We start from the raw sequence: 15,551 nt of genomic DNA on the forward strand, positions 1-15,551 counted from the left end.
GGTCAAAATCAAAAACTCTGACAACAGCCAGTGTTAATGAGGCTGTGAAGCAACTAGAACTCTCATACACAGCTGTGAGGGTAAACTATTTCATCCACTTTGAAGCTCTCTGGTAGTATCTCCTAGAGGTGGACGTGCACATAGTCTATGACCCAACAATGATGTCCCCAACATAGACGTGTTCCTATGTTGGCCAGCAGACTTATACAAGATGTTCAGAGCAGCATCTTTTGGCATATCCTCAAACTGGAAACAACTCACTGGACATCAGTGGTGGAGTGGACAAATAAAATGGGTTATGTTTCATAGTGCAATACCATACAGAAATAATGTTCAGCCACAGCCACATTCAAGAATATTGATGAATCTTACAAGCGTAATGAAAGAAGCTCGACATAGAAGGAGACACACAGAATGATTCCATGTCAATAGAGTTCAAAGACAAGAAAGACAAATGGAAAGTTAGAATATTGATTTCCCTTGGGGGAGAGGCAGGGACCTGGGAGGGGGCATCAGGTGGCCGTTCAAGGGCAGCTCATGTTCTATTTCTTGTGGGTACCGGTTGCCGGATGTGTTCCCTTTGGGTAATTCATGGAGCTATGCAAGTATGATTTCCATAGTTTCTGGTATGTATGCTATGCTCCCAATTGCCAATCCAATCTTGTGATTGTACCCTTTTTGACTGATTAGTCCCAAGGCAAGGCATAGTGGTTGGTGCAAAGCTCTGGAATTAAGGACCTGGATGCATAGCCCAGATATAACCTCTTCCAGCCTCGGAGACCCTGGCCAAGGGACTACCTCTCTAAGCATCACTTTCTTCATCTGTAGGCTGGCTTGAAGATGGAAGCTGTCTCTTACTTAGTGGGAGGATCCATTCCTTACTGGCACAGGGCAAGAACTCCATAAACAAGGGCTCTTGCGGTTGTTCTTGCTGTTCTTCCATGTTTGGGCGAGGGAGCTGGTGGATGGTGGCCAGTGGCGGAGGGAGGAGCAGGATGGGGATCCAGTGAAGACACGTTCTCCAGGTGAGGGTGAGGGGACAGAGCAGAGCTGATGCTGAGGTGCAGAGGGGAGGGTCCCAGGCCTGAGTCCCCTCCTTCCTTCCCCATCTCAGCTCCTGCCATCTGTAAACACAGGAGGTGAACTAACCAGGTGATCTCTAGATGGTTCACCCTTCCAGCTAGGACACTGGAGAGTTGGGAGGGTGACGGTTAGGCCATGAAAAGCCAAAAACAAATTTCCCAGTTGGATCCCCCCTCAAACACAAAGGACCATCTCTGGGAGCGAGTTGAGTTGGAGATCAGTGGTGGGATTATGGGTCCTTTCTATACTGTTCCTTGTACATTTTTCTATTTGGGATGGGAGCCACCCAAGCTGAGGAGCTGCCTGGGTGGCTGAGGCTCCTGGGGTGTTTCCCTTATCTCAAGACTCCACATGAAAGGGGGTCCCTTGGCCCTGGAGAGCAGAGAGTCACGTTCTGTGGATGGGACGGCGTGGAAGTCCCTGGGCTCCGGAGTGCTCTGTCGGCCCTGACACAGACCCTCCATGAGGAATGTCCCTGCATTTGATGGCTTGTGGGGGGAGTACATTAAGAGGAGGGGGCTCATGCTGTCAGTGCCTGTCCTCCAGGGACCCGTGACCTTCTGCCCTCCTCCTTGTTGCCCTGAATCAGCCCCTAGCCTCCCCTGGGTGGAGCCCCATCTTCCCAGCCTGACCCATTAGAATCCGAACTCCCCCAGAAGCTCAAGAGGAGAGAGTCCGTGAGTGCGGCTTTTGTCCACTCCAGGGTATCTACCCCTCTCAGCCTTTGGGCCTGGCCTCTCCCTGGGGGAGTCTGGGTCTCAGAAGCTGCACCTGGGCTCCTCCCAGCTAGCAATATGTGCTTCCACTCACATCTTGCGCCACCGAGCTGTGTCCGCCTGCAGTGTGCACAATCCATGCACTGAGCCTTGTTTGGGGTGAAGGTTTGTGCTGCACAGGGAAGCAGGGGTGGATGGTGAGGAGGGGACAGACGAGTGAAATGCTGCCTAGAGCAGGCAGGAGTCAGGGGAGCCAGGGCACGATATGGTCGGCACTGGGGGCCTTGACATCTGCAGTCATGATGTGAAGGTGGGAGCAGCCCGCGCTCTGCACCAGCCTCGGCCCCTCTGACTGCTGGGGTCAGGTGCAGGAGAGGCACAGAGTTGGGCTCCCAGGACGGATTTCACCTGGCCGGGACCATGGAAGGAATGGGCAGAGCTGTGGGTCGGGAGCGTGGGGCTGTCCCAGAGCTCAGTGTGTGCTGGGAAAGGAAGGATGTGATGTAGGGAAAGGAAAGTGGGCATGGAGCAAGGGTGGCAGACGGAGACCCACTGGGCTGAGGAGGTGTTGGGGGAAGGAACCGACAGTGAGAGGGCAGGAACGACACCAGTGGGTGCTGGCTAGAGGTGGCTGGCCTGAAAAGGGGTGTCAGTCATGGTGGAGATGTTTAAATGTGTTCTGTGAGGCCAGGGCAGTGGGTGGTGGGGTTCGAGTGGAGGAGGGAGGAGGCAGGGCCACAAGGGTCTGGGATGTCAGAAGGATCCTCTGGGTGGATGCAGAGTGACCAAGAGGGGTCGACTCACAGTGGTGGTGTAGAGAGAGACAGGGCTGGCTTGCACACCCACTTCGATGCACACACACATGAACACACACACACTGTGATCAGAACACAGGGTGCTGTTGGCCCAAAGGCTGAGCACAGCTGCCTCTAGTGCTGGCTGATGTTGACGGCCCACTCCTTGTAGCCACGCCACTGTCCCTAAGGCCCCTCCTGCCCACGGAGACCCCACTGAAGAGCTTCATCTGCACGTCCTGATTATTCATCTTTTCATTGAAGTCGCTGATGCACTGGTCCCTCTCCAGGATGAAGCAGACATGGATGATGGCTCTCCACCCTGGAAGAGACACAGGTTAGAGCCATGTTGGACTTGTCAGGGTCCACGGGGATGGGGAGGGACCTACTGCCTGCAGGAGGGAGAGCAGATGTAGGGGGAGCCCCCATGCAGGGAGCTGCATGGTCAGGAGGGCAGCAGTCTCAGACCATCAGCAAAACAGAATGGATGTGGCTGGTGGCTGGCCGGGGTGCCCTCAACCCTGGTTCTCTGCTGGCCTCAGATCGCCACCCTCAACTTGGCTCCTGAGGCTTGTTTTCCCGAGTTCTCCCATTGCTGCAGGGAGCTTAGGAGCAGCTGACCCAAGCCCCAGACTTGCAGACCGGGTCTCTGGATGGCGTAAGAGGAGATGACGGACACCGTACCAGCAGGGTGTGGTGTCGCCTGAGGGCAGGGCCCGGTGAGGTGGGGGAAGCACAGGAGCCCTGTCCCTGGGCAGGGGCCAGCTTCAGTGAAAAAGACTCCTAGCTGGAAGGGTGGCCAGGGAAGACTGTGCTCGGGCTCTGGGAAACTGGAGAAAGTTGGTTCTTGGACACAGTGTGGACAGAACATGAGCTGCATGTTGGGACCCGCCGGGATGACGGACGACTCTGAGCAGTGGAGGAAAACTGCCTCCCCAGGTGGAGATCTGAGGTTTCAGTGGGCCACGGGAGATGAGTCTGTCCCCTGAAAGGTCAGCCAGATTTGTTACTGAACCTGATGTGAGTTCGCTCACCTGTTGCGCAGCAAGCCAATCTCTGACACTGGGTGTGGTGGAAGAAAGCAGGAACTTTATTTTTGCACAGCGCTGAGCAAGGAGAGAGGGAAGCTAACGCTGAAATCCCAAACTCCCCACAAAGGTAAAAGGAAGGGTTTTTATTTGGGGTTTTAGGTAGGGGAGTGGGAGCATATGGCCTTGCTGGTCGGAGCTTTCCCACCAGCCTGTCTTTTGCCTTGAGACTACTTGCAGAGAAGAGGAAGCCTGTGACCTTGCTGGTCAGCAGCTTTCCCACCAGACTGTATCTCTTTGCAGGGAGGAGATAATCCAGGTGCTTGTCCTTGATGGTATCTGTCTCCATGGAGGATAGTGGATTATGGAGCCAGGAAGCCAGAGAGTAAGCAAGGAATGAGTGTGATTTTAAACCCATATATTCTGGGTTTAATGTGAGGAAACTGATATCAGGGTCCGTATCATAGCCACTATAGAAAGCAGTATGGAGTATCCTTAGGTCATTAACAATAGATCTACCATAGGATCCAGCGATTCCACTGTTGGGTCTTTATCCAATGAGCTTGAAAACACAAATGCATACAGATACATGCATCTCTATGTTCATGGCAGCATTATTCACAATAGCCAAGACTTGGAAGCAACCTAGGTGCCCATCAAGGGACAAATGGATAAAGAAGATGTGGTGTATATATATACACAATGGAATACTACTCAGCCCTAAGAAATGATGAAACCTGGCCATTTGCGACAATATAGATCGACCTTGAGGGTATTATACTAAGTGAAAAATGTCAGAGGGAGAAAGTCAAATACCGTATGATTTCACCCATAAGTGGAAGACAAAAACAACAGCAAACAATCACATATCAACAGTGATTGGAGTAGTGGTTACCAGAGGGGAAGGAGGGAGGGAACAGGGTGAAAGGCGTGGCTGGGCACACGTGTGTCTTGTTGGATTGTAATTAGTCTTTGGGTGGTGAACATGATCTAATCTACACAGAATTTGAAATATATTATGATGTACATCATAATATACACAAAAATTTAGAATTACAGTCTGGATCCAAACTTCCGTATTTTTAAAAAAATGTGTTTAAATTCTTAGAATAGTTTCTTACTTTACATTGATCATCACTTTAATCTGTGTTACTTTTTTTTGTGTGTGTGTAAGGAAGATTGGCCCTGAGCTAACATCTGTTGCCAATCTTCCTCCTTTTTTTTTCTTGCCAAAGCCCCAGTACATAGTTGTGTATTCTAGCGCTTCTCTGTGGGATGCCTCCACAGCATGGCTTGATGAGCAGCGTGTAGGTTCACATGCAGGATCCGAACTGGCAAACCTTGGGCTGCCAAACAGGAGCACGTGAACTTAATCACTAGGCCACGGGGCTGGCCCACAGCTTCCATATTTTATGTGAATCTTAAATAATGCTATCCAGCAAACTGAGTAAGAGGGAAAATTTTCCAACTTGTTTTATGAGGACTGTAAAATCTTGATACCAAAACCTTACAAGGACCCTACAAAAAGGGGAATAATAAACAAACAGAAAATTAGACTTTATGAATTATACCATTAACTATAACAGCAAAAGCTTCAAATATGAAAGATTGAATTTGATGAAATATGTAGAAGACCCCTAGATTACACACAACAAAATATTTTTAAGAAAAATTTAAAAGACCTAAATAAAAGGAGGGCTGCAACATGCTCATGGATTGGAAGACTGTGTACTTAGAGATGTCAATTTTCTCCAAATTTTTCTATAGAGTCAATGTAATGGCAATCAAACTAAAAGCAGTTATGGGTGGTGGGTGGAGGGACTTACATAATGAGCCAAAAATAGTCATGATACTCTTGGAGAAGAAAAATAAAAGCGATGGACTTACACTGCTAAATATCTAGACTAAAGCTATAATAATTGAAACAGTGTGCTATTGGCACAACGTTATATACACAGACAAATGGAACATAGAAGTGTGGAAGCACACCTACAGATAAGACAGATCATGTTACAATGTAGCGGGGGAAGGATGTTCTTTTCAATAAATAATGCTGGGTAAGTTGGATGTGAATATGGAAAGAATACATTTTGATCCTGACCTCACACCATACACAAACATCAATTTCAGGTGGATATAAAATCTAAATGTGAAAGATATAACAGTAAAGACTCTTTTAGAAGAAAAAATAGAAAAATATTTATGAGCTTGGAGTAGGACAGATTTTTTAAACAGGACGTTAAAACACTATACAGGCTACAAATAGAAACATTGCACTACATTAAAATTAAGAACTTCCAGTTATCAAAAATTACCATATAAAGCCTAAAAATGAGAGTTACAGAGGAGAGAAAGGGTATCAATACTTACGTTGAAGAAAGAACTCATGAGCAAAACATATTAAGAACCCTTACAATCTCACTAAGAAAAAAGCTGACAACTCAATAGAAAATAGGCAAAGCATTTGAACAGGCACTCACAACAGAGAACATCCAAATGGCTGATCAACATATGAAAGGCTCTTAACATGATTAGTCACCAGAGAAATGCAAAGTAAACCTACATTTGAAATAGAGTCACTCACCTCCTATGATGGCTAAAATAAAAAATACAGACACACCAACCGAATTTTGGCAAGGAGATTGAACAAGTGGAACAACTGGATTTCTCATACACTGCAGGTTGGAGAGTAAATTACTACAACCACCACTTTGTGAAACACTTTGTCAGTATCTGCTATAGCTGAGAATGAGCATACAGTCAACAGGAATGCTAGTATTTGGCCACCAAGGTCTTGTTCTAGAATTTTCATACGAGTACTATTTATAACAGACCAAAGTGGAAACTATCCAAATATCCATCAATATTAGAGTGGGTAATTAAACTGTGGGATAGGCACACAATGCAAATCTATTCAGTAACGAGAACAAATGTCTAAACACAACAGCAGGAATGAATCTCATGAAGCAAAATATTGAGCCAAAGAAGTTAGACACAAAAGAGTATGTCCTGTACGATTCTAAATTTATCAAGTTCAAAACCAGGCTCAATTTAGCTTTGGTATTCAAAGTCAAATAGTAGTTACCCCTGTGGGACACTGATGGAAAGCGGAATAATAAGAACCTCTGGGGGGCAAGTGACATTGTTTGTCTTGATCTGTGTGCTGGTTACCCTATGGATTCACTTTCTGAAAATTCATCATGCTGTACCCTTATGATTTGTTCAGTTCTCTGAATATATGGTATACTTAATAAAATGTTTTTAAACCCATATTACTCCTACAAGTATTAGGATTTAGTAGAGGGGTCAGATGAAATAATTAAAACTATAACACACTTCCTCTGTCTTTGACAAAATGAATAGTTAAATAGATCACACTTTCTAACCTAGAGAATCTAATTCAGTTGCTCAGCAAGCAAGCGGTCAGATTTGGGATCTAATGTATTAGGCCACATAAGCATTTCATTTAATATTTCAAAGTAGGGAACAAATCTAATCATTTCTAACATAATGGTCACTTTCTTAAAGGGCTCTTGGGTAAGAGCAGAAACAAAGACAAAAATCAGAAAATAGTAGCAAAGACGTGAGATGGCAGAGTGAGAGAAAGAGGATACGTAAATGAGTAGGTTGAGTGAGGCTGAAATTTCCCTAGACTTCACTTATCCTGGAACAATGTCAGCAGTTCCAGCTACACATGGCACGTTGAATATACATAAAACAAATACAGTGATAAAAATGTTTCTGAACTACATTTTGAAAACTTGTGGAGAAAAAAGCGCGGGAAGCCCAAGAGAGGGTCAGAGAATGAGAGAGATATTAGACAAATACTAAGAAAAGAATAGAAAGGCAGACAGATGCAGAAGACATCAAAGAGCAAGAAGAGGTCCAACTTCAGACCTATACGGACTTACTTCATCTTTTCCTCTCCAGATGCAATTCTACCTGCAGAAGTAGTGACTTTAACTCATATGGCAACTGATATAAATGTTGACAACGTGAAGGGGTAATGGGACTTGGATGTGAATTTCCATCTTACTCATGAGCAAAACAAAATGTGGCAGCATCATGACATTAACAGTCAATCAGACATAGGACAAGTGCAGTTTGATTAAATGTAGGAAAAAAGAGAAAGCCCAACTCTATTGTTCCTGAAACCATTAGTGAAACAGAATCTAATGGAGAGGAAAGACCTCACAGATTATTTATTCCCTGCCCTTTCCTGGCATACAAACATAGGAAACTTGGCTCATTCCTAGTAAAATATAGAGAAAGTCTAGGTATTTCTCAAATTAAACTGACCCTTATATAAGAATTCTGTTTCTGCAGGTGGGACACAGACGCTTAGAGCTTCTCTATAAGGATATTATCAATGATCCTCAGTTTGGACACATTAGCAGATATATGACTCTGTAGGAGAAAATTTTTCTGTAGCCTGTAAGCACTGCCCTCTTGTGAAAAGATTGCATTCCTGAGGAAAACCACTTGTCCTATATTCCTAGTAACACCTATGGCAGGAAGGAGTGGACCCAGAACAAAAGAGGTTGATTCGTATCCCCCATCTCGCTTATGCTCTGGCCACACAGGAAGAGAAGAGGTGTGTGGAGAGTTCTAATGTGAGGTCCTGAAGGGAAAGGTGTGTGAAAGCAGAAGGGAAGTAAGACCAAAGGAAGAAAAATTGATTCCTCTCTCCAACTTTAAAGGGAAAAAGGCAAATGGAAAGAGACAGAGTAAGTTAGAGGGGATGAGGGAATGGTGGACACAGCCAGCATAGGAGAAAATGAATTTGGAGTGCATTGGCTTAATGACCTGAAGCTTCAATAGATATGTGTCTTCATAATCACTGAAAATAAAAATAAAAATAAATAGGCTTAAAAGAGGACAAGAAGAAGAAATGGCATCTTGGATGATCATCCCAGTCTAGCCTGGTGATGACACAGCCTGCACACCATCAATACGAGAGTCCCCACGGAAGACCTGCCGAGCTAAACCCTTCCCAAACTCCTGACCCACAAAATAGTGAGAAAAATAAAACAATTCTTGCAAGTTGCCAAGTTTCAGGATAATTTGTTAACTAGCTAAAGGTAACTGGAACAGCCACCCAAGACAGATGCATATCTGCCTGGGCAAAGAGAACTGCCAGAGAAACACATGGGTTAGAGGCATTGGATTTATGGGTGTTGCATGGGCCCAGGGTCTGGTATGCAGCCCCCAATGGTGGTAGAGCCCATGTCAGAGGTGCTGCCGCTGGAGGCTGTGTCACAAGTTCTGCTGTGGCTCCTGACACCTCAGGTTGAAGATGCTACCTTACACCGCTGTGGGAGGGGCAGGTGTGAAGCCAGAAGTACCTTTTCTCCTCCTGTAGCCTCTGGTTGTTGTTGTGGGTAAGTGTGATTTTTGAAACCTCGCATCAGGGCACCACTGCCTCTGCCAGTGGTATCTGCATTTTGAATGCAGCCCTTGATGTTGAAAGACCAGGGTCAGAGTCATTGCTGCCTGGGGAAACGGAGGGGGCTCGTTCACTGGCACTGCTGTGTTGCCTGCAGTCTCAGGGCATGGGCGCCCCCCACCATCGTGGGGGGTGGGGTAGGGCTAAACCGAATGTCATTGTTCTTCCTGCAGTCTCTGGTCACTGGCCCGCGCTGGTGAGCATTTTGAAATCTCAGGTCAGAGCACCACCACCCTTGCTGTGGATATCTGTGCTGTGGATGCTGTACCCACGGCTGGAAACACCAGAGCCACTGTCAGAGAGAGAGAGAGGGAGCTGGGTCGCTGGCACTGCTGTGTGTCCTGAAGCCTCAGGTCGTGTGCACGACCCACCACTGCTGGGACAAAGAGGGGCTATGCAACAAGCACCATGCCTGCTCCTGTAGCCTCAGGCTGCTGATGCATGCAGCTGTGCTCCTCAGGTTAGGACACCAGAACCACCGCTGGCAGCATACACATTTTGTATTGCCACTGCCTTCGGAGGGGGAGGGGGCTGCTTCCCTAGTTCCATTGCTCTAGCCCACCAACCTTTTGACGTATAGATGCACGGAAGTCTCAGGCATTCTGGTGTTCTTTGCAGCGAGTCCTTTTTTGGTCAATTGATGTCCCACTAGGTGTAACATAAAGCGGACAGACAAAGAGAACTGACTTTACCATGATGCAGCTGTCACGTTTCTTTTTTTAAAATTAATTATTTATTTATTTTCTGATGTACATCATAATAAATTTCGAATTCTGTGTAGATTACATCGTGTTCACCATCAGAAAATGAATTATAGTCCGTCACCTCACATGGGAGCCTCATCACCCCTATGCCCTCCCCCTGCCCCCTCCCCCTATGATAACCACCAATCCAATCTCCAATGCTATGTGTTTGTTTGTCATTGTTTTTATCCTTTACTTATGAGGGAGATAATATGGAATTTGAGTTTCTCGCCCTGACTTATTTAACTCAGCATAATACCCTTAAGACCCATCCGTGTTGTCACAAATGGCCAGATTTCATCTTTTCTTATGGTTGAGTAGTAGTCCATCGTGTATAAATACCACATCTTCTTTATCCATTCGTCCCCTGATGGGCACCTAGGTTGCTTCCAAGTCTTGGCTATTGTGTATAACGCTGCAACGAACATGGGGTGCCAGTATCTTTGTGCCTTTGTGTTTTCAAGTTCCTTGGATAAATACCCAGCAGTGGGATAGCTGGATCATATGGTAGATCTATCCTTAATTTTCTGAGGGAACTCCATACTGCTTTCCATAGTGGCTGCACCAGTCTGCACTCCCACCAGCAGTGAACAAGCGCTCCCTTCTCTCCACATCCTCTTCAATATTTGTTGTTTCCTGTCTTGTTAATTATAGCCATTCTGACCAGAGTGAGGTGATCCCTCTTTGTAGTTTTGATTTGCATTTCCCTGATAGCTAATGATGTTATTTTACTTCTGTATCTGAAATCTTTTCACATGTTATATTAATGTAGTGTATAAAATTGGAGTATGACCAACAGCGAGAGTGAGGAATGCTAGCAGTAACTTCCTGCTTCCATTCCTTGACTTCTCTTCTATGATATGGCACATGGGGAAACCTCAAAAGTGTCTTGTGGGTAATAGAGGCTAGATCTTTCTCACTGTCTTCTCACAAGGGTTGGATACAAAAAGAGTACAGAGAACTTGGTTCCAAGATGGAAAAAAGCCAGGGACTCTAGGGAATATTTCTCTCCACGGTTAATTGACCCTTAGAGAAGATGTCCCCATGTTGTCTTCAGAGCCACGTTCATTGAGATAACTAGTTCTCCTGACCTCTACAGACTGAGTCCAGGAAAGCCCTTTGGGAATGCTCATCTCCGTGCATACAAGTGTAATTGGCATCTTGAGTAATGGTTTTCAGAAGAGATTCAGGATGTGTCCTCTGGGTTGGAATCTCTGATGCCATCTACTTAGTGTCTTTGATTTGCCTCAGGTGACATCATCATAGGTCTTCTGGACTATGGCTTGATTCATTTCTCACAGACAGTACTCCTCTTCCCTCACATTTGCCTTGTTTCAGACCAAGTCTCATTCCTGATAAGAAAACATTCATGGAGTCATGAAGGGGCTAATTCTAAAAAGACCAGTGCTAAAGGCAAATTCTGGTTTTATTAAATAGAAAAGGGGGTATAAAGCTAAGAAGAGAGTGCCTTCAACGATTCAAAATAGCAGAAAACACAAAACAGATTTTCTTTTGACTCTAGGCCCATTGATGATTAAGCTGGTGTTAGATGTAGCTTCTTAATCAGGTAACATTAATTGAAATTCTTATTGCCTAAGCTTGCATGGCCAGTTTGGAATGGAGAGGCATCTGAAATATAGGTTTAGAGGCAGCAGAAGCATTTGCATGATTCAAAGACCCAACTAGTAGACGTTAAGGAAGTCCAGTTACTTAATCTATCCTGGCGTGTGCTGATGGAGCTCAAAACCTGAGCATACCTTGCCAGAGCCTTACAGAATTACATGCACTCTTGCTCTTGATGATGGTCTGTCACTAGGATAGTTAGCATAATCAGTGCTGACTGTGGAGGACAATATAGTCTATGCCATTCCACCAGTAAAAAGAGAGTTCCAGGGTTAGAGAAGGAAGTCTGATGAGCACCTCAGAAAAGACTTGTTTGGATGACCAATAGCCAATGTGTGAGTCAGCGTGGGCCTATCCTGGCCTCTCTATTTCACTTCTATACTTGTTCTGCCCACAAGCCTCTGCAGAGGAAATTTCAGGTAAGGTAATGTTGGTGTTTCAGGTATCCATGAAATCCTTTTCAGAAACTGGCGCACACTCTGACATTGTCAGTTTATGTCCTCATTCCTTAAATATGAAGGTGATATTAGTCAGTTCATGAGGAAAGCTGCCTGATGAGGCAGAGGAAAAAAAAGCCAGTTGAGAGCTGCAAATTGGAATGGGAAATTATTATAAAAGCTACCTGGGGCAGAAAGAGAGACGACATGAATCAGATGATGGAAAAGTTACGCTACAGAGATTTACAGAGAAAAATGGGGAAAAAAATGAGGAAAGAGATAGGAAATATATGAATATTTTAGTAAAAGGGAAATGTGTGGATGTCTGGTTAGGGCTGGAGTGATCAGGGGGCATGCGGAAGATTTGGGCCCTTAGTCCACAAGAAGCTGAATTTGAAATAACAGTGTGAGGTGACAGCCAATATAATGATACTAGGCTGCATTAATATGGAGAGAGTTAATACATGTGACTTCTTTCTTATGGTCAAATTATACTTTAAAGAATACGTTCTGTTCTGAATTCTTCACTTTAGAAACTAAGTAGATAGTGTGGAATGCATGGAGAGCTAGGGAAACATTTAGGAGGAAAAACACAAAGAGGGATAGAGTGGATATTTTGAGGATCAATGTAGATTAGTATTTTGCACTAGGCTTCACCATGGCTGCCAACTCTCATTTTGAGAAGTGTGCATATGAGAATTAGATACAGGGCTGATTGGGAGATTTGGTTGATTAAATATTATAATCCTAGTTTTATCAGCCTGATCTATAATTTGAAGGCTCTCAGGTCTACCTAGGACACATATCCTGTTTGTTTTTAAGTACATAAGTACAATGGCTTTATTATGTTTCAACCTGGCACCTATTCATATTTCTTTAAACTATTCTTAACTTCCAAATAAAGACAGTACTGAGTTTTCCTTCCACCTAACATGATAAAGCTTTCCATGTACAATGAAAAACATGTTAACCTTTTCTCAAGAAGAGGATATAAAAGACACTGTGCCTTTCCCCATAAGAGGATACAAAATCCTTTTAGGTTTTTAGGCAAAATTCATTTACTCCTATCTGATTCATACCCCTCCTTTTATGTCATATAACTTAAATACCGAGATATGAATCTAACCATTTTGCTATATCGTATGTTAGAAAAGGTGATGATGGAGAGGATGAAGACAAAAATATTTAGTTAATATATGTGAACCAAACGTTCATATCAAAACAAGGAAGAAAGGGCTGTACTGTTACAGTTTTGTTTTGCAGCAGCTCACATGAGCACGGCTGGTGTTTACAGCTGTCTTCATTCACTCCCCATTTCATATTCCCTTAGTGTGCAGCTGGTCAGCTTCCTTGTCAGGTGAGGTGACACCAACTTCATTCCGGAATGATCTGGGCCCTTAGTAGTCCTGTCTGAATTGGGTGGTTATGGGTTTCCCCTGACTTTCATCACAAAGAGGCTCCCTAGAACATCTCCTGCATTGCAGACATGCTCCTCCTTATCTCCATGGTGTAGTAGCAACTGAATTTCCCCTTGCTACTCAGGATCGGTCACATCAGCCAGTATATAGTACCTCCTTAGCTTGTTGATTCAGTGATATGTGGAGCCAAAAGTGGCAGGGTAGCAGGCTCAATTATCAGTAAATGAAATCCTTGTTGTGTCACCTGGTAGAAAAATACTTCCCTTTGGAACAAAGACCTCTAACGCAGCAGAGCCTAAAAGTGCAGAAACAGGAAGCAAAGATTTTCCTGGTGGATCATAATTATAAATTTTATAGTGAGAGGACTCATTCCCATTTTTACCTATTGATGCCTGGTCCCGAGAAACTGATTGATGGAAGAAACAGCATCAGAAATTAGATGCAGATTAACAGGATTTACTGCATCCTGGAGGACATTGTCCCAGCCATATGAGGTGTTTCCGACCAGCTGTTGCCATAACCGAGTCTTCAAAAGCCCTTTCCACCATCATATTAAGCCAGTTGTTTTAGGAAGATGGAGAATATGCTAAGACCAGTGGATTCCATGAGCATGGGCCCATTCCCACACTTCATTTGCTGTGAAATGAGTTCCTCAGGCAGAAGCAATGTTTCATGGAGTACCACTATGGTGAGTAAAGCATTCTATAGGTCCACAGGTGGTTTTTTGGCAGCAACTGTACGCAAGGAAGGCAAATTTATATCCAGAGTAAGCGTCTGTTGTAATAAAAACAAAGCACTGGCCCTTCCACGATGAAAGTTATCCAGTTGACCCACTCTACCACCAAGTAGCTGGCTGTTCTCCTGGATAGTAATACCGTATCAAGGACGCAATCTTGGTCTCAGTTGCTGGCAGGTTGGGCACCCAACAGTGGAACTTGGTGAGTGGAAGTCCATGTTGCTGAGTCCATGTGTAGCCTCCATCATGTCTTCCATGGCTACCTTGTTTGTGGGTCCATTTGCATGAACAGGAGTGACTGAGGAAGAGTCCTAACTGACATCCACAGAATAGGTTAGCACGTGGATAGGAGGACTCATTCTGTGGACAATAGTAATGGGCATTTCTTCCCTGTTTTTTATGAATGTTTGGCATGATTTTGGTTGTATGCAGGATAGTTATACCATGTTAGGCAGGAGGATGACTTTGTCCTGTTTATTTTGTGATTAAGTGTGCTTTAAGGAGATGTGTATGTGTACCAAATTGACATGGGATGGACTCTGGTCGCTTTGTAATGTGTCAATGTGGCTAGGATGAACTACATTTCCCAGAGTTCCCACGTTTGTGTGTTTCTGGCTAAGAGGAGCCACAGGAAAGATTCTCAGGGAGATGTCGAGGCAGAAGGGAAGCAGCTGCTGTGTTGTTTACAGACCGTAAAGTTGGTGATATGCTGCCTCACCTCACTCTTGTGAAGCAGCATCTGGGCCTGAGATTGGCTCTACCTTGCCCTCAACCTTCCTTTAGCATCTGTGACTTCTGGGCCAGGTGTGTGTGTTCAGCCTCATGAAGAAGGACCCCAGCTTCCACAAGATAGCCATACCACAAATTCCAGAGACAGCAAGAAAGGACATGAATTTCAGTCCACGTTGCAGGGTCACAGCTGAAGCATGTGGGTTCCAGCCTGCAATTGATCTACCACACTTCATACCCATCTTCCCTTCGTGACTGCTTGCCACAAGGCCTATCAATGTCCAGCATCAGACACAAAGGTAACAGCCTCACACAGACTGCTTAACCAGCTTTCACACTTTCACAGGGCCAAATTTCCATACAATCTATTAAATGTATATGTCTACGTATCTATCAATTTCTTAGTGGTTCAGCTTCTCTGGTTAAACCTTGACTGGTATAATAAGCAAAAATAGTATTCATGTATTATTTATACATATAAATATAATATATAGAAAATTTATTGTATACATAAGGATAAAAGTACAAATGTTTACAAAAATATGAAACTGTATATATGTGTTTACATATTTTATAAAAGTGTATTTGTGTGTATATGTACTTATAAAATATATATATAGGTGGTTATATATTTCTTACTTAATGAGGAGAGACTATTGTTTTGAAGTTTGGCACTTAAAGGGGCCAGAAGATTCTAGAATTTCAGAGTGACCATGTTTGTGAAGAGAAATTTGAAGTTCTCACTTTTTCTAAATGGTTACTTCAACAATTTGACCTGTTGTATAATTAGAAATAGAA

The 15,551-nt window shown here is 44.3% G+C and overlaps 2 protein-coding genes across 3 annotated transcripts in view; one reads left to right on the forward strand and one right to left on the reverse strand.

Moving 5' to 3' along the window:
• LOC138922029 (uncharacterized) overlaps positions 1 to 15,551 on the forward strand; it is a 143,666-nt gene that overhangs the window by 114,999 nt on the left and 13,116 nt on the right.
• Positions 1 to 15,551, reverse strand: part of LOC138922031 (odorant-binding protein 2b-like) — a 71,669-nt gene that overhangs the window by 27,098 nt on the left and 29,020 nt on the right. The window lies entirely within an intron of this gene.

The sequence above is a fragment of the Equus caballus genome, unplaced genomic scaffold (genome assembly GCF_041296265.1).
Source record: "Equus caballus isolate H_3958 breed thoroughbred unplaced genomic scaffold, TB-T2T haplotype1-0000035, whole genome shotgun sequence".
In the NCBI taxonomy this organism is placed as follows: domain Eukaryota; kingdom Metazoa; phylum Chordata; class Mammalia; order Perissodactyla; family Equidae; genus Equus; species Equus caballus.